Source organism: Aethalodelphis obliquidens, unplaced genomic scaffold (genome assembly GCF_003676395.1).
Source record: "Aethalodelphis obliquidens isolate GAN/ISIS:26980383/991018 unplaced genomic scaffold, ASM367639v1 scaffold27, whole genome shotgun sequence".
Taxonomy (NCBI): Eukaryota; Metazoa; Chordata; class Mammalia; order Artiodactyla; family Delphinidae; genus Aethalodelphis; species Aethalodelphis obliquidens.
Window position 1 is genome coordinate 19,851,577 of NW_020837971.1, and position 26,262 is coordinate 19,877,838.

The window sequence follows — 26,262 nt, forward strand, 5'->3', positions numbered from 1 at the left end:
AAGTGACCTGGAAGATAAAATAGTGGAAATAACTACCACAGAGCAGAATAAAGAAAAAAGAATGAAAAGAATTGAGGACAGTCTCAGAGACCTCTGGGACAACATTAAACACACAAACATTTGAATTATAGGGGTCCCAGAAGAAGAAGAGAAAAAGAAAGGGACCAAGAAAATATTTGAAGAGCTTATAGTTGAAAACTTCCCTCATATGGGAAAGGAAATAGTCAATCAAGTCCAGGAAGAGCAGAGAGTTCCATACAGGATAAATCCAAGGAGAAACATGCCAAGACACATATTAATCAAGATAGCAAAAATTAAATCCAAAAAATATATTAAAAGCAGAAAGGTAAAAGAACAAATAAAATACAAGGGGATCCCCAAAGGTTAACAGTTGATCTTTCAGCAAAATATCTGCAAGCCAGAGGGAGTGACAGGGCACATTTAAAATGAAGAAAGGGAAAAAAACACAACCAAGATTACTCTACACAGAAAGGATCTCATTCAGATTTGAAGGAGAAATTAAAACCATTACAGACAAGCAAAAGCTAAGAGAATTCAGCATCACAAAATCAACTTTCCAACAAATGCTGATGGAACTTCTCTAGGCAGGAAACACAAGAGAAGGAAAAGACCTACAATAACAAACACAAACCATTAAGAAAATGGTAATAGGAACATACATATTGATAATTACCTTAAATGTAAATGGATTAAATGCTCCAACCAAAAGACACAGACTAGCTGAATGGATACAAAAACAAGACCCATATATATGCTATCTACAAGAGACCCACTTCAGACCTAGGGACACATAGAGTCTGAAAGTGAGGGGATGGAAAAAGATATTCCATGCAAATGGATATCAAAAGAAAACTGGATTAACAATTCTCATATCAGAAAAATAGACTTTAAAATAAAGAATGTTGCAAGAGGCAAGAAAGGACACTACATAATGATCAAGGGATCAATCCAAGAAGAATATATAACAATTGTAAATATTTATGCACCCAACATAGGAACACATCAATACATAAGTCAAATGCTAACAGCCATAAAAGGGGAAATCAACAGTAACATAATCATAGTAGGGGAGTTTAACACCTGACTTTCACCAATGGACAGATCATCCAAAATGAAAACAAATAAGGAAACACAAGCTTTAAATGACACATTAAACAAGATGATTTAATTGCTATTCATAGGACATTTCATCCAAAAACAACAGAATACACTTTCTTCTCAAGTACTCATGGAACAATCTCCAGCATAGATCATAAGTTGGGTCACAAATGAAGCCTTGGTAAATTTAAGAAAATTGAAATTGTATCAAGTATCTTTTCTGACCACAAAACTATGAGACTAGATATCAATTACAGGAAAAAAAAATCTCTAAAAAATACAAACACATGGAAGCTAAACAATACACTACTAAATAATCAAGAGATCACTGAAGAAATAAAAGAGGAAATCAAAAAAATACCTAGAAACAAATGACAATGAAAACATGACGACCCAAAAACTATGGGAGGCAGCAAAAGTGGTTTTAAGAGGAAAGTTTATAGCAATACAATCCTACCTCAAGAAACAAGAAACATCTTAAATAAACAACCTAACCTTATACCTAAAACAATTAGAGAAAGAAAAACAAAAACACCCCACAGTTAGCAGAAGGAAATCAATCATAAAGATCAGATCAGAAATAGATGAAAAGAAATGAAGGAAATGATAGCAAAGATCAACAAAACTAAAAGCTGGTTCTTTGAGAAGATAAACAAAATTGATAAACCATTAGACAGACTCATCAAGAAAACAGGGAGAAGACTCAAGTCAACAGAATTAGAACTGAAAAAGGAGAAGTAACAACTGGCACTGAAGAAATACAAAGGATCATGAAAGATTACTACAAGCAACTATATGCTAATAAAATGGACAACCTGGAAGAAATGGACAAATTCTTAGAAAAGCACAACCTTCTGAGGCTGAGCCAGGAAGAAATAGAAAATATAAACAGACCAATCACAAGCACTGAAATTGAATCTGTGATTAAAAATCTTCCAACAAACAAAAGCCCAGGACCAGATGGATTCAACAGCGAATTCTATCAAACATTTAGAGAAGAGCTAAGACCTATCTTTCTCAAACTCTTCCAAAATAAATCAGAGGGAGGAACACTCCCAAACTCATTCTGTGAGGCAACCATCACCCTGATACCAAAATCAGACAAATATGTCACCAAAAAAGGAAACTATAGGCCAATATCACTGATGAACATAGATGCAAAAATCCTCGACAAAATACTAGCAAACAGAATCCAGCAGCACATTATAAGGATCATCCACCATGATCAAGTGGGGTTTATCCCAGGAATGCAAGGATTCTTCAATATATACAAATCAATCAATGTGATACATCATATTAACAAACTGAAGGAGAAAAACCATATGATCACCTCAATAGAGGCAGAAAAATCTTGTGATAAAATTCAACACCCATTTATGATAAAAACTCTCCAGAAAATAGGCATAGAGGGAACCTACCTCAACATAATAAAGGCCATATTTGACAAACCCACAGCCACCATCATTCTCTATGGTGAAAAACTGAAATCATTTTCACTAAGATCAGGAGCAAACAACGGTACCCACTCTACCACTATTATTCAACATAGTTTTGGAAGTTTTAGCTGCTGTAATCAGAGAAGGAAAAGAAATAAAAGGAATCCAAATCGGAAAAGAAGAAGTAAAACTGTCACTGTTTGCAGATGGCATGATACTATACATAGAGAATCCTAAAGATTCTACCAGAAAACTAGTAGAGTTAATCAATGAATTTGGTAAAGTTGCAGGATACAATATTAATGCACAGAAATCTCTTGCATTCTTATGCACTACTGATCAAAAATCTGAAAGAGAAATTAAGGAAACACTCCCATTTCCCATTGCAACAAAAAGAATAATAAACATAGGAATAAATTTACCTAAGGAAACAAAAGACCTGTATGCAGAAAACTACAAGATACTGATGAAAGAAATTAAAGATGATACAAACAGATGGGGAGTTACACCATGTTCTTGGATTGGAAGAATCAACATTGTGAAAATGACTATACTACCCAAAACAATCTACAAATTGAATACAATCCCTATCAAACTACCAGTGGCATTTTTCACAGAACTAGAACAAAAAATTTCAAAGTTTGTGTGGAAACACCAAAGACCCCGACTAGCCAAAGCAACACTGAGAAAGTAAAACTGCCTGAAGGAATCAGGCTCCCTGACTTCAGACTATACTAGAAAGCTACAGTAATCAAGACAGTATGGTACTGGCACAAAAACAGAAATATAGATCAATGGAACAGGATAGAAAGCCTAGAGATAAACCCACGCACATATGGTCACCTTATCTTTGATAAAGGAGACATGAGTATACAATGGAGAAAAGACAGCCTCTTCAATAAGTGTTGCTCAGAAAATTGGACAGCAATATGTAAAAGAATGAAATTAGAACACTCCCTAACATCATACACAAAAATAAACTCAAACTGGATTAGAGACCTAAATGTAAGGCCAGACACTATAAAACTCTTAGGGGAAAACAGAGGCAGAACACTCTATGACATTATTGACATCAAGATCCTTTTTGATGCACCTCCTAGAGAAATGGAAATAAAAACAAAAATGAATGAGACCTAATGAAACTTAAAAGCTTTTGCATAGCAAAGAAAACCTAAAATAGACAAAAAGACAACCCTCAGTATGTGAGAATATATTTGCAAATGAAGCAACTGACAAAGCATTAATCTCCAAAATATACAAGCAGTTCATGGAGCTCAATATCAATAAAACAATCCAATCCAAATATGGGCAGAAGAACTAAATAGACATTTCTCCAAAGAAGATTGCCAACAAACACATGAAAGGATGCTCAACATCACTAATCATTAGAGAAATGTAAATCAAAACTACAGTGAGGTATCATCTCACACCAGTCAGAATGGCCATCATCAAAAAATTTATAAAAAATAAATGCTGGAGAGGGTGTGGAGAAACGGGAACCCTTCTATATTTTTAGTGGGAATGTAAATTGATACAGCCACTATGGAAGACAGTATGGAGGTTCCTTAAAAAATAAAAATAGACCTATCTTATGATCCAGCAATCCCAATATACTGGGCATATACCCTAAGAAAACCGTAATTCAAAGAGAGTCATGTACCATAATGTTCATTGCAGTACTATTTACAATAGCTATGACATGGAAGAAACCTAAGTGTCCATTGACAGATGAATGGATAAAGAAGATGTGACACATATATACAATGGAATCTTACTCAGCCATAAAAAGAAACAGAACTGAGTTATTTGTAGTCAGGTAGATGGACCTAGAGTCTGTCATACAGAGTGAAGTAAGTCAGAAAGAGAAAAACAAATACTGTATGCTAACAAATATATATGGAATGTAAAAAATATGGTTCTGAAGAACCTAGGGGCAGAGTAGGAATAAAGACTCAGATGTAGAGAATGGACTTGAGGACATGGGGTGGGGGAAGGGTAAGCTGAGATGAAGTGATAGAGTGACATGGACATATATACACTACCAAATGTAAAATAGATAGCTAGTGGGAAGCAGCTGCATAGCACAGGGAGATCAGCTCCGTGCTTTGTGACCACCTAGAGGGATAGGATAGGGAAGGTGGGAGGGAGATGCAAGAGGGAGGGGATATGGGGATATATGTATACATATAGCTGATTCACTTTGTTATATAGCAGAAACTAACAAATCAATGTAAAGCAATTATACTCCAATAAAGACAGTAAAAAGAAATTTCACATGACATATGAAATTATTACCAAAATAAATTTTTAATGAAGCAATCACTTGAAATTCCCTAATATCATTTACTGAGGATCAAGAATGTCAGACCTTTAAGAATGCTGAAATTTTACCTAATCCAAAACATTCGTTTGACACATGAAGAAACTGAGACTCCGATGAGAAAAACATTGGAAACAAGATATTAAGACTCATTTTTCCCTCCAGGTGTCCAAGTTTCAATGAACCATAGTAAATATATATATATATTTAAAATTATGTTTAAGTATAGTTGATTTATAATGCTGTGTTTAATTTCCGCTGTACATCAAGTTGCTCAGATGCTATTTAGATATAATAGTGGTTTGTGGCAGCCCCGGGGATGGTGTTCAGGGGACAGAACCTGCCCTGGGCCTCCTGCTTTGGGGAACAGGCACTGATGCATTTCTCAGTGTCGCTGATGTGAGGCCAACGTTGTGATCACTTTTTGTTTTTAAATACCTTTATTGGAGTGTAATTGCTTTACAATGGTGTGTTAGTTTCTGCTGCATAACAAAGTGAATCAGCTATACATATACATACATTCCCATATCTCCTCCCTCTTGGATTTCCTCCCTCCCACCCTCCCTATCCCGCCCCTCTAGGTGGTCACAAAGCACTGAGATGATCTCCCTGTGCTATGCAGTTTTAACTCTAGAATCTAAGATGTGAATCTCATTAAGAGATGTGGTGTTAGATCTACTTTTTCCTTTCTTAGGAGGACTTATTTTTTATTTCTAAATTTGAACTCGAGGGTTTGTAACCCAAGGAATGAAGTTCAAGCTAGTTTTACACACAGGTCTGAAAGCAAGGATGTCAAAGATCTCCCTTTTTCTGAAAAAAGCTCTGATATTAAATTTAACTAGAGATTTTATTTGGATTTTGCCAGTTTCTCCACTAACTTTTTCCTGTTTAGAACCTCATCCATGCTGCTGCAGTGCATTTAATGACCCTGTCTCCTTTCTCTATGCCAATGGTGGCAGTCTGTGGGCTTTCCATGACTCTCACACATTTGAGAAGTCTGCTTAAGTATTTTGTAGAATGTCCCTCAATAGGAATCTGCATGATGTTTTCTCAAGATTAGACTAACCCTATGTTTTCTGGGGGAAGAATAATACTGAAGTGAGCCTCCTTCTCACTCCATCTTGTCTGGGGTACAGGATGTCAACTTTTATCCCTTGGTTAAGGTGGAGTTGGCTAGATTTCTCCACTGTAGACTCACTATTTATTCTCATCCTGCATTCTGTCCAACCCAAGTCACTAAGCCCTGTGCTCAAGGAATTTGTGGCAGTATAACAAAACCACCCTAGTAATTAATACATATTTTAGTGATATGCTTTTAGGCTATGCAAATATTCTGTTTCTCTTTAAAATGTTGCTCATTATTTTGGAATTCACTCATGGATTAGGCCTGCAGCAATTATTGCTATGCGATTATAATGATGATTTTCCTATTCCTCTTATCCTTATATATTTATTACTTGGAATTTTTCTGTAAGAATTTTGTCCTTACTTTCCATTTACTCATATATCTAATCATGTATTTACATTAACATGGGCTCAAGGATACTCACTTTATTCTTTGGTACATAACACAACACTATCGTTATTTCTTTTTGGGGACAGTTGTTCCGGCTTGGGTCACTTGGAGCTCTTTCAGATGGGCTCCTGTGTCCTTTTGACAAGCCCCTATCTTCTATTTATTTATTTTTAAAGCACTTCATTATTTTCTGACACTTCAAGATGATCTACCTCATCTTGTGTTGTCTCTGCCCTAGCAGGGAATCATTTGAAGCCCTGAAATCAATCTTTTATGAAGGGAGCTCTGGTTTCTTTTGTTGGAGAACGAGATTAAAAAATCAATATGAGCACTGGCTGTGCTTGTTGCTGCTGGAGTGGTACTGTTTCTAGGCCCTCTCAGTGGAAGACCTAGCAATACTCCTGTATGCTAAACCATGCACACACAGGATTTTAATTATCTTGTCTAGCTATCCACCTACCTACCTACCTTCCTATCCCTTGTCTATCTGTCCATCTACATATAACCTCTCCATCTCTCTATTAAAATGAACAAGAGTTTATACTGACACCTCCTATTATAATCCAGCATCACAGGGCTTACTCTACCCTCTCTCCCTTGCTTATTTACAACCTCCTTCTCTGACAGTGAGAAACCCTGTTTCCCGTTATCCACAGTTTGTTTACTTATTTGTTCAATCCTTGAATATGTATTGAGTAGGTTCAGAATGGCTAACCAGTGCCTCTGGGAGAAACATACTTGCCAGTTAGAGTATGGTGTTCCTGTCTTCCACCTTCAAGTGTTCAGCTGAAACACTGCTTTCCAGAGACACTTAGGTCAACTCTTTTTCTCCCACTACCTTCAGTGAAGTTATGTCCTACATTTGTGGTACACTTAGCTCATCTGTCACAGTCTGCATTCCGTCCTGGAACTCCCCATCCTTCTGGTGGTTGTTTAAAGTGTGCCTACAGTCAAGTTCACTCTTTGTCAAACACATAAATCCTATGGGTATGACAAATGCATGGAATCACCCATGCATGAATCAACCCAGGACCGCATGGAAGAGTTGCTTCAACCTAAATATCCTTAACAATGTACTTCGGAGACATTATACAACCAGCCTTGTGAGAAACAACCCAGGCCACAGCTTTGGAAGGAACCCTACCTCCAACCAAGCATCGATGACTTGTTTGGCTGAGGATGAGATTAAGGAATTGAGGATGACTTACTCTCTTTATAATCCATAAAGACAGATCATGTGGTATTGATTTTAATTCTCTTGTAATTTTATATTTTGGACTTCAACCTAACTTAAAAGATACTTAATTTTTAATCTTTATGTTTTCCTTAAAATTGATAAAAAAGCATGTATTTAAATTTGCGCTATCTCCGTGTTATTAGCATTTTTTGATTGGGGTATATTTATATTATCATGCAATCTCATTGCTGAATTGCTGATGTCAGACGATATAGCTGAACATAATTTGGGATGGGAAATAGAGCAGAGAACATTCATGCTTGGAGGTTAATTCAGGCACTGCACTGCTCATGTGAAATGATCCCCAACAGAACAGTATTTGGATTTCATGTTTTGATATTCTTGAGATTTCACTTTTTGAGATCCAGTAGAGTTACATTTTCTAATCTTTTTTCTCCCTTGTGATGGTTAAGTTTAGGTGTCAACTTAACCAGCCATGGAGTGTCCAGTTTAAACATTATTTCTGGGTGTGTCTATGAAGATGTTTTGGGATGAGATTAGCATTAGAGGGGGTAGATTGCCCTCCCTAGGGTGGGTGGGCACCATCCCATCCTCTAGGGCTTGAATAGAAGGAAAGGCAGAGGAAGCTGAATCTTCCCCTTTTTCTCCTGCCTCACTGCTCACGCTGGAGCATCTCATCTCACCTTTTCTGTCCTCAGATTGGGGTTTACACTATCAGCTCCCCTGCTTCTCAGGCCTTCAGACTCAGACTAAATTGTAACACCAGCATCCCTGGGTCTCCAATTTGCAAACCAACAGCACCTTGCACCATCTCAGCCTCCATAATCACATGAACTAACTCTCTCTCCCTCTCTCTCTTTCTGGTTCTGTTTCTCTGGACAACGCTGACTTACATCTCCCTTGTTCTTTCAGTCTTTTCCCCTTGGGAGGCATAAAGTTTTTGTGGAGGAAGAAGAACCGGGCAGACATACTTTTGTCCCTCTCTTTCCCCTGCATTAGTTTACACTTGGATTCACTAAACTGGGGCCCCTGAATTGAAATCCTTCCACTTTTCAATGCTGTCAATAGTAAGGTGGGTTAGTTCCTATTTTGGAAACGATTTGTGGCTACAGACCTAAACCGCGTTTACAGCACCTTTAACAGTAATAGAGCTCACATTTAACCTCCATCTTCTGGACTCATTTTTCCTTTTTATTTGGTTTTTATCTCTGGCAGGAAAACAAGTGTGTCTAACACATAGCACAAGGAAGGATGTGGGTAAGGATGAAGGGAAGTGGTATTTGTTAAAATCGTATTCTGTATCAAGCTCTGTGCTGCACAGTTTATATATGCTCTGTTTATTTGATCCTCATGAATAATATGTTTACTCTCTGGCACTTTATTAGTTTTTATTTCCCCTCTTCCCTGTTCAGGTCCTGAGAAACAATTTAAGTGTAATACTTGATTCAGCAGGGGACCCAGGTAGTACTCTGAAGACACGGGGAAGAAAGACTGGAAATTGGAGAACCAGCCATTCATGTAGGGCTGAGAATGTCACCGCCAGCGGCACCTGGGGCTGAGTGCCACTGGGGATGTCCCGCTGAGAGGCCCTGTGGAATGGTTCAGAGCTGTGAACGGCGAGCACTGAGCTACTTACCCACAAGTTATCATCTCAGGTTCGGAGATTTGCTCCTGGACCACTAACTCCTTAGTGCTCTTAGCTTGCCCTGCCCGAGATGGGGTGGCTCAGCAGCCCATGATAGCCTCTGATGGAGAAACCCAGGAAGCCAGAGGCATATATGTAGATGGAGATGACATTGGGCAGGATATTGACAGGGTCTATTATAAGTACTATTTGCATTTCACTCTTTACATTTCACTATTGAGGAATCTCAGCCCCAAATATTTAAGTAACTTGTCTGAAATCACATGGCTAATAAGAGGCTAAGTTTTTAAACCTAGGTCTTAGTGAGATTCACCCGTACTCCTTTCTGCTGTACGTGAAACCTTGCCTGACATCTGTCTTACCTCTCACTGCAGGGCACTGCAAGTAAAAGATGTGGCATGGTCTCTTGGTGAGGGCAAACAGTCAAGAAATACTATACAATGAGATGGAAATCTAGAGTCATGGGAAACTGGATGCAGCCTGGAGACTGTCATGCAAAACCCAGCTCTGCCTGCACCAGGTGAGCACCTAGGAAAGCTTAACTGAGCTCTCACGTGTCTCCTAACTCAGTTTAACACAGACGGGTATTAGCGGAGACAACTCTGAAATCAATGGCCTGGAAGCTTTAGATGTTTTTGTGGATTCTGAGCTCACTCCCGTGTAGTCTTCAACCTTTCAGTGACCAACTGCTAGATGCATAAGGTGAGGAGTAGACTCCAGCCACAGCTGCTTTAGAAAACCAGAGTAGTGAGGAAAACGTGCATTTCAGCTGGGCTGTCATGCTGGACTTGAAATGTGAGAAGGATGCATGAAGTGCCAGTGAGAAGAGCTTCTCTGTTAAGAAGCTGAGCCCTGAAAAACTCTGATCTCACTGTTTGACTTTCAAGGGTTGCTTCTAAATGATGGGTGGCATGAGGTCAGCTTGAAAAATTGCCATCATGCGTATATTTGCTGTATTGTATCTTGTAAACAATATTCCTTCTCACGATCAATACCCAGAGATCCATGTGTGTCCAGTGATCGGCTTTCCTTTGGCAAAGCCACCTGAAGACCGTGGGATGGAAACGGCGCTGTCTAGATGAATGGGCAGCTGAACCCCCTCAGGCTGAAGAGGACTTGAGTTAAACTCATTAACAAAGGTCATAAGGAGATATTACTTTGAAGAAGTCAGTGAATCTCATTGGGGATTGAAAGATTATTTTTTGTTTAACCAAATAGTAAATTGTTTATATTGAGAAATACAAAGAAAAAGAAAGAAAAGAAAAATCAAGTTAATGTGGTCACCTAGTATTAAAATCTGTGTGTGTGTATGTGTATACACACACACATATATATTATATTAATATAATATAGAAATATATAATTAATACTGCATTTCTAAAATCACACATATGGCCTATGTTCTTATATATTTTTATATATATATGTATATAGCTATACATATACATATTATATATATATATATCTTCTACATTAGGAAATATATATGTAATTTTTTATAATCCTGAGATCAGAATGTATATGTTTTATAATACTTTTTATCATCGAATTATGTATGTTTCCTTCCTTAATTTTGTATTAGATACACTTAGATACTCTTATATTATTTGTAGACAAGAATTGAGACTATGCCCTTTACTAGGTGAGGTTCTGTTTCCTGATATTAGCAAAGTTTATATATTCTGATACCAATATATTTCTTTTAATTTTTCTGAGTTTCACCTGTTTTCTTCTTGTATCTCTTTTTGATGGTTGGATACAGAACAAGCCTTAACCGATTATATCCTGAAGGTCGGACTCACTAACTTGAAGCTTCATGACGAGGCGTCTTCCTTTCAGAGGGCCGGTCAGCTAGGGACCTCTTGGGAAGGTTCAGAACCGGCCTTAACTTGCAGGGGTGCACATCCCATCCTTGACTTTCTCAGCCATCTGATTTATGCCATCTTGAATGCAAATATTACAGGTCTATTATCTATTTTTGTTTATTATTTATTATTGTAAATTTTGTATGGTCCAAGCTTATACAATAACTTCTGAAGTAGCAGGCTAATCTCCGCACATCATATACTTACAGTGGTGTCAGCCCCCAGACAGGTCCTGAAGGGTGCATAGTTCAGGCCCCCTCTTCCTGTGAATGTCCAAAAATATAAAATCTATGTTTTAATTGTTATTAATAAAATATTACTTTGATTAATATTTGGTTCTTTTGACTTTTACCTCTTTGTGAAAGTATGTTAAATATTTGCTTAGATTTAACCTCCTTCTGTATCTGATGTATTTCATGACTGAGCACATCTTAATGTGAGTTCCTATCTGATCCATCTGTCAGCTAGAGTTCAAGTGCAGTTATGTAAACATATGGGTTTGTGAGAAGGATTTTTCTAAAAGCATTAGATATATGGTTTTCTCTCTTATTTTTCTACTGATGTTAGCAACTTACTTTGATGTAGAAATGTTTGGTAACAACCTAATCTCCACAAGGCTCTGTGTATACTTCATTATATTTATAATTTGGTGCTTTAAAGTATATACAAACCTGAAACTCTTCTGATTTTAAAATGTATTTGTTGATTTATGCCTGAGTACGTACTGAACGTTTTTTTCCAGTAAGGTTGCAACTTAATAGTTTTGGGTTTTATTCACTAATTGTGGAGTTATTAGGTGAGTTAATTTTCATGTCTAGAGTGCTGGACCTTCAGAGAGAGAAGCCTTATTTATATCACTAGTTGTATTCTTTCTATCAATCTGTTCTTTACTCAGATAATTCCCATGAAGAAGAGCTTCACTCTTTATCTTCTAAGATTTGTATTTATTCTCCATAGCTTTAATTTTATTTATTACAGAGATAACATCTTTTATTTCACTGATTTGATTTTGACAGAAATTTATCTGCTTTTCTTTGCCTTATTTCTACATTTTACATTGGGCATGGTGCTTTTGATCCCATGGGGGGTATTTTACTCTTAGAATATTACCTTCTTACGAATTCACAGGGACCTTTATCTTTGTTTTGTTTATATTTTTTGCTTGCTTATTTCTAGGCAGAACTTAGACTATTACCCTGATTTTGTGCTTGGTAGGTTTACCTTTATTCTTGACAAGCTCAAATTTTGCTCTTTTTTTTTTTTTTCTTAAGGCATGACATCTATGCCATCATCTCTCAGCTCTCTGAGGAAAGGGGACAGATCTCTCTCTGTGACTTTTGTATCCCCAGTCTCTATAACAATGCATGACAAAGAATATTATTCTCAGTAAATGTTGGTTTATGAAAAGCACCGTGAAATCATTGCCCAGTGTGATATATAGCACACGCTTGTGGGGATAGACTAAAAGTTCACATCAAGTGAACACATGGATGCACATAAGGCAATAGCTCAGGTTTAGAAAACATATATAGGATGTCTCCAATAGCAAGCAAAGTGTCCTGACCAGTGAAAAAAATCAAGTTGAGACCATTTCTTCTGAAAAATAACAACAAAATCATTCACTCTGCTAGTCACCATTTTTCTCTTTTGGTTTTGGTGCTGTGCTACAGACAAAACTGTAGCTTTAAGTTTCAATGTATAAAAGGCACAAGCAAATTCCAGAAAATACCAAATCTTAATAGTTGAAATGGATTTTCAGAGGTATATTAGATATTAATGAAGTCAGGTAGAAAAATGAAATTTTACAACTCAGAACTGTTGATTAAAAAAAAAAAAATTAGGATGAATGAGACAATACAAGTTTATTCAAAATAAGTTATCTATTAATGATATGGTAAAAACTAAGGGGTTATTTCCAGGTTTTTATGAGACTTATAAATCAGATTTATGAAAATGTTATTACTTCCAGTACATCTTTAATCTTAATATATTTTTCTCTCTGAATAGTCTGATAAGAACTGCAAAAGTAATATAAGTTCTTGAAAGAGCAAATATTTGAGGGAATTATTAATATTAAATAAAACACATTTCCCAAGTATGTCATCAAGATGTAATCTACATAATAACATTAGATTTAATATCCCTTCCCTGGCTCTGCAGGTGTTATTGATCAAATCCATATCTCTATGTGGGATTTCGGATTAGTGAACTTGAATGGAAGATGGGCTACATTTTTCATGTTTCATCTGATATTGCAGTGATTTTATTAGAAGCTGATGAAATATATGCTATATTTAATTCTATTGATTAGTGCATTTTACTCATGAAGTTACATTTGGGTTCAATTCCTTTGGGACATTTTTTTACTCCATTGTCTGTGATGGCCTGATAATGGCAATTGCTGAAATTTAGAGACAGAGTGATTTAGGTGAGTTACCATCCAACTTGTCTTGTCATTCCAGTGAATTCATGATTTATAATGTTGAAATTCCATTAAATAAAACAATATAAACTTTGATGGTAATTTATTAGTTTTTCAATTAAGTTGAAAAGATAAGCAGATAACCATCTCTATAGAGACCTGGCCGATACAATCCCTCCTTGTAGCTGTAATACACAGAAAGACAATCAGTGATGAGTTTGACTGATGACTATGGACTCTAAGCAAAAAAAGTTATGATTTAAAGATTCATAACATCACATTATGAAAATCTGATGTAACTCTGTCCTCAGTGTGGTTACTGAAGCAAAGGGAATATTGTGTCTAATTTTCAAGAGCAACATCTTCCCAAGAGGATGCTTTTTTGGGTTTTCTCTAGGACAGTTGTTTTGTTTTTTCCAAGCTGACAATATTCTTTCTTCTAACTGGCATATTTCTCTTCTGCATTTGTCAGTTAGATTATGTGCTAGTCTTGCTCTGACTTCTAAACTACTCTGTCTTCATAAACTAAGTGTATATATTTATGATCCAATTATTTGCATATTCTGTTGTCCAATTATCAGAAGGACATCTTATTTTTTGATTCCAAGTTGTTGGGGGTATATGTGTGTATGAATCCATGTAAACTGGCGTGAAGAAGTAGAATGTCATCTCTTTAGTATACATCCTTTGATACAATGGCAGAAGCTAATATTTTACAACACTCAGATTGTTCAGCAAATTTATCATCATATAATGCTAAGTCCTATGTGAGTTTTCGCATACTTATAGTAGGAATAGATTTTTTTTTTTTTAGTAATTGTCATACTGAGTGAAGTAAGTCAGACGAAAGACAAATATCATATGATATCACTTACATGTGGAATCTAAAAAAGAGGGTACAAATGAACTTACTTACAAAATGGGTGTAGAAAACAAACTTATGGTTACCAGGGGATTTGGGGGGTTAAATTGGGAGATTGGGATTGACATATACACACTACTATATATAAAATAGATAAGTAATAAGAGCCTGCTGTATAGCACAGGGAACTCTACTCAATACTCTGTAATGACCTATATAGGAAAAGACTCTAAAAAAAAAAGAGCAGATATATGTATAACTGATTCACCTTGCTGTACACCTGAAACTAACACAACAGTATAAATCAACTACACTCCAATAAGAATTTTAAAAAAATAGTGTTTTCATTTACTCAGTTGTTACATATTTTTTGTACCTCAAAAATTGTATGGGATAAATATTGAAAAGTAAGAATGAATCAAATCACTTTAAACGTCTTTTTTGTCTTATGGCTATTATTTGAAATCAACATTAATAAATAGTTTTATTCTCTGAAAATTTCAGTAAAGGTTAAATGTGAACACAAACAAAAACAAGGAGGAACGCCCAACCCCTGACCATTTGACAATTCCCTCATCCCTAAATTCAAACATAATTTTCCACAATAAATTCTGTTTGAACATTTTCCATTGTCCTCTGATTTATGGACTTGACATGAAGGATAATTGACAATATTCAGCTGTCATAGCAGTAACCTTCTGAAGGTTTACACTTTATGAACAACCTCTTTCTGAATTAAAACTTCACTTGTTTGCTGGATTTACATCAAAGTTCTTATATCTGGGTAGTCTGCCACTGTTAAAACCTGTTTCTTTATTTTACTGTATTAGGGATCATTCTGATTTCTCTTTCCCCAGGGAAACCTCGCCTCTCAGAGGGTGCCATGTCCACTCTGGACAAATGGACCAGGGCTCCTCTGACCTCTAAATATTTATGATGTGGCGTCACAGGCCCTGAGGGCTCCTGAACCGTCCTTTACCCATTGTATGTCCTATAAGCCTCTCCAATATTGTGGTTCAGCACAAACCCCTCAGTGTCACTTTAGTTTTCCCTGTGGTGTCCTCGCCGTCCCAGCTCACCTGCCACACACACACTGCATGGCCCCGGGGCCTGTTCCCGGGAGTAGAAGGGATGGTCCTCTGCTCTATTGCTTGCATCTTAGATTATTCTTTTGTATTACTTGGAGCTACCTGGCACTCACCACATGTAAAATATTTTCAAATAGAAAAATCATATACAATAGCAGCAACATAGCAACACTGTTTTTACAATCTCTCATCTATCTACCTATCATGTATCTATCCTTCTATTTGTGTGTGTGTGGGTGAGGGAGAGTGGGCGATTCTATTTTTACTTCTCAAATATTAATTCAATTGAATTGATCTGAACAATTTATACATTGTTATATTGATACATTTTCAGGATAGTTATACATTTGTAGGATACTTTGGAAATCCAGAAAGCTATGTCAAGCATAGAAACAAGCATATTAGATCCAGCTCTACATAGAGGTTGGAACGTAAATAGCTTATGCTGTCAAGTAGGAGAGCCCTCTAACAAATGTGTGTTCCTTGAGAAGTGGTTCTAGCCACTCGGGAAACTGGTGAGAAGTATGGAGGGCCTTAGAGTTGAAAGAATTGATATAGGGGGCTTGTTATTAAGCAGGGATCCGTTCTTCAGAAATATGAATGTGGGTCACTGAAATACAATGTGATGCTTTGCCCTAAAAACAAGAGAGCAATGGGAAATGAGAACAACTGAGGATAAGCTGCAGGTGGGCATGAGGGATGTGCAGTCTGTAGGCTGAGTCCTGAGCTCTAAGCTTTCAGCCATTAGCTAACGGAGCAGGTAGGAGCACAGCCTGTGGATTTCCCCCAACTTGGCCTTCAGAAAGTCAACTAACTAGTCATGTCATGGTTTGAGTTCTTAATTTTTAAAATTAATAGAATTGCATTTATGACCATTATGGAGAACAGTATGGAGCTTCCTTAAAAATCTACAAATAGAACTACCATATGACCCAGCAATCCCACTACTGGACATATACCCTGAGAAAACCATAATTCAAAAAGAGTCATGTACCACAATGTTCATTGCAGCACTATTTACAATAGCCGGGACATGGAAGCAACCTAAGTGTCCATAAACAGATGAATGGATAAAGAAGTTGTGGCACATATATACAATGGAATATTACTCAGTCATGAGAAGGAAAGAAATTGAGTTATTTGCAGTGAGGTAGATAGACCTAGAGTCTGTCATACAGAGTGAAGTAAGTCAGAAAGAGAAAAACAAATACTGTATGCTAACACATATATACGGAATCTTAAAAAAAAAAAAGGTACTAATGAACCTAGTGAATGGACTTGAGGACATGGGAGGGGAGGGGGAAGCTGAGGCGAAGTGAGAGTAACATCGACATATACACACTACCAAATGTAAAATAGCTAGTGGGAAGCAGCCGCATAGCACAGGGAGATCAGCTCCGTGCTTTGTGACTGCCTAGAGGGGTGGGATAGGGAAGGTGGGAGGGAGGCTCAAGAGGGAGGGGATATGGGGACATGTGTTTGAATATGGCTGATTCACTTTGTTGTACAACAGAAACTAACACAGTATTGTGAAGAAATTATACTCCAATAAAGATTTATTAAAATTTAATGAATGAATGAATTAATTAATAATTTTAGAGCAGGTTTAGTTTTACAGTAAAATTGAGCAGAAATTTCCTGTATAACCACACTTTACCCAACAAAGTTTCCCTTACTGTTAATAGTTTATATTAGTGTGGTGCATTTGTTACAATTGATGAACTGATATTTGCACATTACTTTTTAACTGCAGACCATAGTTTACATTAGGATTCACTCTTTGTGTTGTATAGCTCTGTAGGTTTTGACAAATGCATAATGCCATGTATCCACCATTCCGGTACCATACAGATTCATTTCACTGCCCTGAAAATCCCCCATTTCATCTATTCATGCCCAATTCCTTGATATCTGCTGTTCTTTTTACCATCTTCATAGTTTTGCTTTTTCCAAAATGTCATATAATTAGAATCATATAATATGCAACCTTTTCAGAATAGCTTTTTATACACAGCGATATGCATTTAAGGTTCCCTCATGTCTTTGCATGGCTTGACACCTCATTTCTCTTTATCACTGGGTAATACTCCATTGCATGAATGTATCCCAGTTTGTTGATCCATTCACCTACTGAAGGGCATCTTGGCTGCTTCCAGTTTTTGGCAATAATGAATAAAACAGCTATTAATAGTCAGATGCCTGTTTTTGTGTTGACATACATGTTTCACTTATTTGGGTAAATACCTAGGAACAACGGGCAGGGTTATGTGGTTAAGGCGAGGTTTAGATTTGTAATAAATTGCCGAACTGTCTTCTAAAATGGCTGTACCATTAGTAGTCCACCAGCAATGAGTCAGAGTGCCTTGTTGCTCCATGTCCTTGCTCGAATTTGGTGTTGTCAGTATTTTGGCTTCTAGCTAACCTAATAGGCATGTAGTGATAGCTCATTGTTATTTTAGTTTGCAATTCCCTAATGACATATGATGTTGAGCATCCTTTCATATGCTTATTTTCCATCCATTTATCTTCCTTGGTGAGTAGTATATTAAGATATTTTGCCCACTTTTTCATAGGCTTGTTTTCCTACTGCTGTGTCCTTTGATTATTTTGGTTACAGTTCTTTAGATGTGCGATTTGCAAATATTTTCTCCCAGGCTGTGGTTTGTCTCTTAAATTCTCTTAACAATGTCTTTTACAGAGCAGAAGTTTTTAACTGTAATGAAGTTCACTGTATAAATGTTTTTCATGAATCATGCTTTTGTTTTTGTATTAAAAACTCATTTTCCTGCCCAAGCTCACCTGGATTTTCTTCAATGTTATCTTCTAGAAGTGTTATAGTTTTACATTTTACATTTAGGTCTGCCAACTAAAAATTGGCACTTGACGTCTGCCTCTGCAAGGATTAGATCACTAACTGTGGCAGTCGCCGAACTTCAACACATCTTGAAAGGAGTCCAGGGTGGAGATCAGGAATGAGGTCCTCTTTGCGCTAGGAAAAACTGGAAGAATAGTCATTCAGATAATTAGATATTTTCAGAAGAAGATTTTATGAGCCCAAATTCTTGTATCTTATCATATCTAGAAAAGCACTAAAATCATTAATGGAATATATGCTCCTATTTCTAGCAGTAAACTTCATGAGACCAGCAGCAAACCCCTGCCAAAATGTGTGCTTGATTGCATGTATCGCCCTTCACCAAAATTACTTATATACTGACCACCCCTCCACCTCTTCAGAGCAGTTCCTCAGAGTTATCTGAGATGCTGTCTCCAAGGCTATAGTCCTCATTTTGCCCCAATAAAACTTAACTCACAATTCTCATAGTGCGGGGTTTTTTCCAGTCAACAGGCTGTGATTCATTTTGAGTTAATTTTTCTGAAAGGTGTAAGGTTAATGTCTATATATATATATATATATATATAATTTTGCATATAGATATTTAATTGTTCCAGCACCGCTTCTTGAAAGCACTGTCCTTTCTCCATTCAACTGCCTTTGCTCCTTTATTAAATTTCAGTTTACATTTAAATTACAGGGCTACATTTTTATGGTTCTATTTTTGGCTTCCTATTCTGTTCTATTGATTTATTTCTATATTCTTTCACCAATACCACACTACTGTTATAGCTGTTGCTTTAGAATATATCTTGAAGTTGGGTATTTTTTTTCATTTTCTGACTTTGTTCTTCTTCAATATTGTGTTGGCAATCTGTATCTTTTGTTTTTTCATGTAAACTATAGAATGAATTTGTTGACATCCACAAAATAGCTCGCTCGTATTTTGATTTAGATTGCATTACATCTGTAGATCAAACTGGTAAGGACTGACAACCTAACATTATTGAGTGTCTTTCTTATGAACATGGAATATCTGTGCCTTTAGTTAGACTTCCTTTGATTTCTTCCATCGGAGTTTTGTAGTTTTTCTTGTATAGATCTTATATATATATTTTGTTAGATATATACTTCAACATTTATTTTTCCTTTCTTTTGGTGTTAATGTAAATGGTGTTGTGTTTTTAACTACAAATTCTGACTACTAATTGCAGATATGTAAAAAAGCAATTGACTTCTGTATATTAATCTTTTATATCACAACCTTGATATAATCACTTATTAGTTCCAAAAGTTTTTTCTTTATTCTTTGGTATTTTATATATATATATATATATATATATATATATATACATACACACAAATATGTCATATATGAACAAATTTTCATTTCTTCCTGATATATACCTTTTATTTGCTTTTCTTTTCTTATTGCATTATCTAGGACTTCCAGTATAATGCTGAAAAGGTATGAGAGAGGGCATTCTTGCTGAGTTCCTGATCCTATGGGAAAAGCATGTAGTTTCTCAGCAGTAAGTATGATGTTAGATGTAGGTTGTGTGTAGTTGTTCTTTATCAAGTTGAAGAAGTTCCTCTCTGTTTCTAGGTTGCTGAGAGTTTTTATTATGAATTATTACTAGATTTTGTCAAATGTTTATTCTCCATCTATTGATGTGCTCATATGATTTTTAACTTTTTTATTGCTATGACAGATTACATTAATTGATTTTAAAATATTGAAACAGGCTTGAATATCTGGGATAAATCCCTCTTGGTTGTAGTCTATAATTCTTTTTATATATTGTTGGATTCAATTGCTAATATCTTGCTGAGGAATTTTGAATCTATGTTCATAAGAAATACTGGTGTACAGTTTTCTTATCTTGTAGTATCTTTGTATTGTTTTGATATTAGGGTACTGTTTTTGTCTAGTAAAATGAGTTAAGAAATGTTCCCTCTGCTTCTATTTTCTAGAACAGATTGTAGAGAATTGGTTTTGCTGAGTTTCTCATTTTTTAATTGAGAATATTTATACATAACCAATAGAATAATTCTGAAGATTATAAAAGCTGATGTGTTTAGAATGTTTATTACATTTTTGGGCACTCAATAACAGTCAAGAAACTGCAGGCTTTGTAATGAAAACATTATTATAACACTGGCTGCTGATATGGCTTGCACTGGTACTACATTTTGTTTTTTTAAATTAAATATAATTTTTTAAAGAGTTTATTTATTTATTTTTGGCTGCATTGGGTCTTTGTTGCTGCATGCAGGGCTTTCTCTAGTTGAGGTGAGTGAGCGTACTCTTCATTGTAGTACACAGGGTTCTCATCTCAGTGGCTTCTTTTGTTGTGGAGCATGGGCTCTAGGTGCACGGACTTCAGTAGTTGTGGCATGCAGGCTCAGTAGTTGTGGCACACAGGCCTAGTTGCTCTGCAGCATATGGGATCTTCCTGGACCAGGGCTTGAACCCATGTCCCCTGCATTGGCAGGCAGATTCTTAAGCACTGCGCCATCAGGGAAGCCCTGGTACTACATTTTTAAAATTGTCATTTTCTTCAGCTTGGCATAAGAATTCAGAGTGTTTACTTTGGAGGCAGACAGACAAATGTCCTCTTGAATTCAACATTTATTAGTTACTAGTTGTATAACCTGATCAATGTACTTAGTCTCTCTAAACTTGTTTCTCATTAAAAGTGGAAATGACAATAGTCTCTAAGGGCTACCATGGAGTTAGAGTTATGTGTGATAACCCCTGTGATAGACTCAGCACACCAGAGGCTCATAGGAGGTGCTCATGACACAGAAAATATAATCATTTTCTGGGCTCTAGGATGAGCAATACTGAAGAGAACTTTTCTGAGCTTATCTCTCACCTTTGAGAAATTTGTCACTTCTCCTTTGACTAAGAACAGATCTCAGAACTTAGAACTTCTGGGTTTATGTTTTATGGAGTACAGGGGCTCCTGGGAGTAGGTAGAGGAGGAAGATAGTGTGAAGACTTCCTTACAGATTATTCAACGGGCAGGTGTGAAATACTGATGGTTTTGTTTCTATTTTATCTAATTCAGAAAAGAAAGGCCTAAGGGTGTTGGTCATATGTTTTTAATGCTCTCTAATTTCACACTTCTAACCAATCATACTTTCTTTAAATAGAGTGCACCCTGTAGACTCCACACAGATGTAAAAAGATTATGATGATGATAATGATGATGATGGATATCATCATACTCTTGTTTCAAGGGGAGAAGAAAACGAATTTGTGCTTATTAAGAATACAAAGTAGGATTGTTTTCCTTTGAGAAAAATGGTAAAATTACTGCTATATATTTGCATATTGTTAAAAGAGACAGCTGAAATACTGAACAGCCCTAAATGTTAATGTCCCTGTTTTTCTGCCCATCACTCTGTATACAGTGTCTCTAATCACTCTGTCATATTTTAGTCCTTCTTAGTTATATTGACTCATTGTTATATTTTATAGAACATCTTTATTGCAAACAATGCTAAATAATATGAATTTGAAAATAAAACATTTTTGGACTTGTATCTAACACGCATAAAATGTGAGGTCTAGCAAATATAACTTTTCATAATTTTTGATTGCCAAAATCTAAATATGTAGACAAGTAAAAGGCTCTTTTCTTTTTTGAGGGGGTGAGAGAGGGAAATCAGGAACATAGAGCTGAGGTGATTTTACTCCTTAACTCATGGTATCATTTTATCATCACTTTATACAGTGTCCCTTCTTTTATTAGACTATCAATTATTAGATTATCGGTTATTCTCCTTTGTTACCCAACACGATTGCATTGCCCTTTCTTCACTGTCATCATTTTTTGTGTTTTCAATGTGTGTAATTCCAATTCATCTCCCACACATTTGCTTTTATAATATGTTTATTCATTTAGAATGTCTATCACTGTTTTGTGTTTTAAATTTACATTAGTTGTCCTACTTTTGAGTTATCATATTTTCACTCTATGTTTTCAAGATTATTTCTCATTAGTTCACTCCACTGAATGATATTTATATTTATATTCTGCATTTTACTGGTTCATACAGTTAAATAAAACCACCAAGTTTATAAAATTTTTTCCCCTGAAAATAACACTATGGCAAACATCCTTCTACATCTGTGAACAAAAGTTTACCTAGAGTTTACACCCAGGAGTATTGTGTGTATGTGTTTATATAAAGGCAATAAATATATGAAATTTTTCCATATGGAAGAATACACTAAATTCAGGATACTTTTGCCTCTGATGAGAGATGGAGGGACATTTAACTGAGAGAGTAAACAAAGGAGATAACAATTTGTCTAAAAATGTTAACTTTAATAAAAATATCTGAAACAAAGTGATAAGTAGGAAAATTAGTAAATTCTTAAAAGTGTGTACATAAACTTTTAGTGTGTGATTCTGGGCATCTTTATGTATTTTTTAAAGTTAAAAAATTTATTCATGCTTTTGAGAAATTCACAATTCATTAGGACACACAGCAAAACATTACAATAACACAAAACAAAATGATAAGTCCTTTAGTAGGAATACACTCAACCTATATTGTTTATGTGTACGTGAAATATAGAGGAAGGTGTCCAAAAAATACACAAGTGAAAATATGTTTCCAAATATATTATACTTATGTGAATTCTGGACAATTGAGTACTAGTGTGCTAAGCATATAGAGAAAAAAGTCAAGGTAGAGGTAACGAGTCATGAAAAGTGAAGAGTTTTGGAAGTTTTAGTAAATATTGATGGAAAATATTTTATGTGTTTGGAACAAGGTTACACGACATGACAGAGGCAAGGAAAACTAAAATTTCAGCAGGGAAATTCTGTCAGGATATGTCAGCCAATAGCAAATCTTGAAGACATATTCTTACTCTGTGGGCCAATTAAAGGAGAAGTGAACTTTAGAAAGATTCTCGTGTCAGGAGACTTGGAAATTCCTGCCATTCTGATCAAGATACTTGGCAATAACCTTTTAACAAAGTTTATGTCAACTGGAAAAGTTTGTACTTGTTCAATTCTCATTAATCTGGTATAGTATACCTACAAGTGCTGGGCCATTCCAGTGCCAAAAGGAGCAGTAACAGACAGGGAGGGAAGCAAGAGTTCTGCTAAGTGAGATATTTTGGGCTTTGCCCTGAGAAATTATGTTTTTTTGGTACTTTCATGTCTGAAAATAAAGGAACTTGACACAGTGCTCCAAAGGAGGAAGAAAATGTTGTAAGTGGTGTTATCTTATTCATCCACCATGGCTGTAAGTGAAGAATAACCAGGCCATACACTTGGACTTAAACACGACTGAAAACCTCTCTTATCATCTTTCTTCAGGCATCTGCCTTGTTGAGAAATTTGAGTTCAAATAAAAAGAAAGCCCATCCTCAAAGATGAGAGGACACTCTCTGTAATACCTCCTTATTGTTTTTATCTTTAGTAAAATACGCAGAGCTTTCTTGAAATAAAATAAATATTGATAATGTTTATGTTTTATAATCTGACTCCTTTGCTCAAAGTCATGTTAATTAAATAATTAAGTTAGTATTTGATAAGGAAAAAGGGTCTCATTTTTGTTTTAGTTTCCATATACATGTATTAGCATATGATATTTGTTTTTCTCTTTCTGACTTACTTCACTCTGTATGTCAGACTCTAGGTCCATCCACCTCACTACCAATAACTGAATTTCATTTCTTTTTATGGCTGAGTAATATTCCATTGTATATATGTGCCATATCTTCTTTATCCATTCATCTGTCAATTGACATTTAAGTTGCTTCCATGTCCTGGTTATTGTAAGTAGTGCTGCAATGAACATTGTGGTATATGTCTCTTTTTGAATTATGGTTTTCTTATGGTTCTGATGAACATATTGGCAGGGCAGGAATAAAGATGCAGACATAAAAAATGGACTTGAGGACACAGGGCAGGGGAAGGGGAAGCTGGGGTAAAGTGAGAGTAGCATTGACATATATACAGTACCAAATGTAAAATAGGTAGCTAGTGGGAGGCAGCTGCATAGCACAGGGAGATCAGCTCAGTGCTTTGTGACCACCTAGAGGGGTGGGATAGGGAGGGTGGCAGGGAGACGCAAGAGGGAAGGGATATGGGGATACATGTATGCATATGGCTGATTCACTTTGTTGTACAACAGAAACTAGCACAGCATTGTGAAACAATTATACTCCAATAAAGATGTATTGAAAAAAAGAAAAGAAAAGAAGTCTCCCCCATATTTGGCAAAGCATCCCCCAAGATAGCAGTATCAATATGGTAAACTATAGGACACATTCTCTTTTTCTTTCAGGGTCACATAGAGTTCTTTGGAAAGCAAAGTATCAGCCATTTACAATTAGAGATACTTGAGAAGAGTAGTACACCTCAAAACTGAGTTTAATACTAGTGATATTTCACATTCTGATATGACAGAATCCTAAAGTGGGAGATTAAATGAAGGATCAGCTGAGGTTCTCCATTAGGAGAATACAGAACATTCAAAACTTGGGTAACTGTCCCCTGACCTTGTTTCTTTCTCTCTCTCTCTCTCTCTCTCTCTTTTTTTTTTTAGTATTTATTTAATCATTTTTTAATTTATTTGACTGCTCCGGGTCTTAGTTGCAGCACACGGGATCCTCGTTGCCTCGTGTGGGATCTTCATTGCGGTATGTGGGATCCTTCGTTGCGAGATCTTTAGCTGCGGCATGCAGGCCTACGTAGCAAACTACTCCAGAACTTAAACAACAATTTTTTAATAATTTGTGGATTAAGATTCCAAGCAAACCTTACCTGGGCAATCCCAGTTCACATGGTGTTGACTGGACTCACTTGATGTGAGTACTTGGGCTTGACCATAGAGCTAAGATTGTTGGGACAGCTGGAGAGCTGGGCTCAGCTGGGTTCTACTCTTTTGCCATGTGGCTTTGCTAGAATACTTGGGTTCATTTCAAGGCAGCTCAGGCACCCAAGAAACCAAGACAAAACCCGCCAGTCTACATAAAGCCCTAGTTTCAACTCATATAGTATTCACTCTACACCCCTAACCCAAGCAGTCCAGCCCTGATTCAAGAAGAGGAGAATCAGAGCCTACCTCACAATGGAAAAAGTGTCACAATGTTTGGCCATCTTGAAGAGGCCCCAGTCCTGTAGGTCAGAAGCAGAGATGCCTTTTCCTTTGTCTGTCAACCAACTTTGCACTTGAGATGCAGAACAGTTCCCAGGTGGTTAGCAATGCTTGGAAAGGAAAATAAGTACATAAGGCTGGAAGATTCCAAGCTCTATGGATCTGAATCAAAATCAGGCTTATCCTATCCCCAACTCCTACTGAGCAGAGTAGAGAGCAAAGTCCCAGGAGCCACTTCTATTTCCCTCTCCAAGGTATGGAGGGCTGCAGGCTTAAGGAGGGTGAGGAGCTTCAGGAGAATTTGAACTGCAGATACACTCACATTTAGGATTATCTACACCAGAAAGCATATGCAGCAATTCAACAAATACAGTACAATGTCTTATCCTTTATAAACAACTTTAATGTAACAACCACAGAAAGTTTCCAGAAATGTGAATCCACCCTAAGACATAGGGAGGTCATTTCATCTATATGCCTATAGTAGGATACTAAGGTCAAGAATAGGGAGGAAGGGACTTCCCTGGTGGTGCAGTAGTTAAGAATCTGCCTACCAATGCAGGGGACTCGAGTTCGAGCCCTCGTCCGGGAAGATCCCACATACCATGGAGCAACTAAGCCCATGCGCCACAACTACTAAGCCTGTGCTCTAGAGCCCACGAGCCATAACTAGTGAGCTTGTGTGCCACAACTACTGAAACCTGCGTGCCTAGAACCTGTGCTCCACAATGAGAGAAGCCACCACAATGAGAAGCCTGAGCACTGCAACGAAGAGTAACCCCTGCTCACTGCAACTAGAGAAAGCCCACACACAGCAACGAAGA